Raw genomic sequence first — 2,435 nt, 5'->3', positions numbered from 1 at the left:
GATTCTCTGTGCCTGCATGAACTGGACCTTTCATAGTGTACTTTTTTGGATCTCTGACCTGTTTTCTGTGCCCTGACCTCATTCTAAGATCTCCCCTGGATTGTCTCATGATCTTGGATAACGTGGCTCTGACTCTGGACCTGTTCTCAGAGCTGGAACTATATTTTCTCTCCTTGATCATTCTGCCTGTCTCTGGTCTCATGGAACTGACCCTATGCATTCCTTCTTCAGAAACTCTCAAAGTTTGTTCTCAAACACCAAGAAGGTTAGTGAGCCAGAATTTAAAATGAGAGTCTCCCTCTGTTTCTGTCTCCTCACTCAATTGTTCAATCCCGCCCCAGAGGTTCCAGTTGCTGACTCTGGTGAATCCCTCCCAAACTACCGTAGTTTCTGTAAGGTTCATGGCACCTCTAGGCTGGGTCTTTTGCCTTTTTGCTCTCCTCTGCTTTGCTCTGCCAATTGCTCATTAGCTTGTCTCATCCAGCTGTCCCTGCTGCTATTTAAGCCTCTGGACCCCAGCCTTTGGTGGCAGATTATTCAAGCTTTCTAGTGAGACTAACTCCTGCATTCTCTTTGTTTGGTTCTGCCGGGTTGACCGCCACTATTTTCTCTTTTTGCCTGTTCCGTTTGTTCTGAACTTTTACCTGGATTAAGCCTGGTGTCGTCTTTGGATCTGTCTTCTGACCACGACTTGAATTACCCTTGTAGATCTTTCGGTTCCCATGCGTGCTCTGGTTGGTGAAGGATACTGCTCCTCTTCTCTCCTGGATCTCTGCTGCCAGCTCAGTGAAAAGCAAAGGAGTTCCACGCTTCCGGACAACACTCCTTCTTCTGGGCACAGGCTGAACTTTGCCGGGTTAGTGGCTTTCATACTCATTATTATTTATCGTTTGAGTTTCACTGACCTCAGCCTCTATTGAGCCCACTGCAGCAGACAAGCAGTCGCACGCTTTATCAATAAACAATTTTTTTAATATATCACTGTCTGTCTTGCCTGAATTCCGGCTCTGACAGTTTCACATTCCAATAAATTGTTAAAAAGCCCTTGTTGTTCTGGTTGAATTCTAGGTTTGTCATTTTCTGGTCATTATGATGTATCATGCAAAGGTATAGTCATCTGCCCATTATCTACCAATTTTTGTACACCTATTAACCTGTATAAAGAAAAGTGTCAGTTATGAGGCCAATCAAATACTTGATGGTGTTAACAATCCAAAGTAGGTTTTGTGTATAGAAAGTGGAAGATTAGAGGCAGATACCAATACTTATGAATGTCTAAAGTAAAGGTATAGACATCTGGATCTTATCTTCCACTTTTTCTAAACACTTTTCTCAGGTGTACAGACAGTGGAAGATAAGGGATAGATTTTCATACTTCTGCTTTTATGCTTTCTGATTCCATAATGTCAGATTTTCACCCTGCTGCCATACTGAGGTTAAACGACACACAGACACCATAGAGGAATCTTCCTTCTCGTTACGACATACTGAATGAGGACTATGAAGGGCAGATCTCTACAATCACCTTTTTTCCAAAATTTAGGATTTGAGTGCTATACCTTTGAGTATTTTTAGAGCTAGTACAGCTGATTTCGCTTTGTTAAACACTTTCAACCTGTGTCAGCTCAGAAGTCCAAAGGCACACAGGAGCCATTGAGAGCTTGTTCTTTTCGTCACGATGAGACGAACGAGGTGTGTGAACATGGTAACTCTATGAGTATCTTTTTGCCAAAATGTTGGAGTTAGGGTCTGTGCTTTGGAGATGATACTCAATTTCAAATATCACCCCCTCATTAAAAAATATTATAGATCTGTTTTTTGTCTACCCGAGATCCATGCATCAAAGTGATGCAGGAATGCACAATAAAAGCATTATGCATCTACTGGAATGAAGACCCTGACAAGCTTGATAAGAATGGCACTATTGATAAAGCTCATTTATATAGAAAACGCTAACCTGAACGATTTTGAAATTTCAGTGCCACGAAAATATTAATGTTTGTTAATACCAGTTGGCTTAATGCTATTTTGAGGAGGTTTATGTTGTCGCAGAGGAAGAAATAAAAAACAGTTTTGCTTTGTCAGATTCATCTAAGGATGTTGGCATCATCATTCACCAGGGTTAATATAGCAATCCCACTGTTGAGTTTATTACCTTTACAATATTGTTACAACCAGTACAAAATTGAGTCAGAATCTGATATTTGGATCATTAAAGTATTTCTGGGTCTGTTTGTGATGATGTTGATTGATATCTTCATTTTGGATCAGTATCATTAGACCGTTAATGATTTAATCAACATTGACCAAGGTGTGGTACTGGTCTGATGTTTGTGACCATCAAAGCAATAAATGTATGAAATGTAGAATATGTAAATAAAACACGAGCACAGTTACAGTGGGGCAAAAAAGTATTTAGTCAGCCACCAATAGTG

Source organism: Cyprinodon variegatus, unplaced genomic scaffold (genome assembly GCF_000732505.1).
Source record: "Cyprinodon variegatus isolate N-32 unplaced genomic scaffold, C_variegatus-1.0 Scaffold660, whole genome shotgun sequence".
Taxonomy (NCBI): domain Eukaryota; kingdom Metazoa; phylum Chordata; class Actinopteri; order Cyprinodontiformes; family Cyprinodontidae; genus Cyprinodon; species Cyprinodon variegatus.
The sequence above is the reverse complement of the archived record's forward strand: the minus strand, read 5'-3'. Positions refer to the sequence as shown.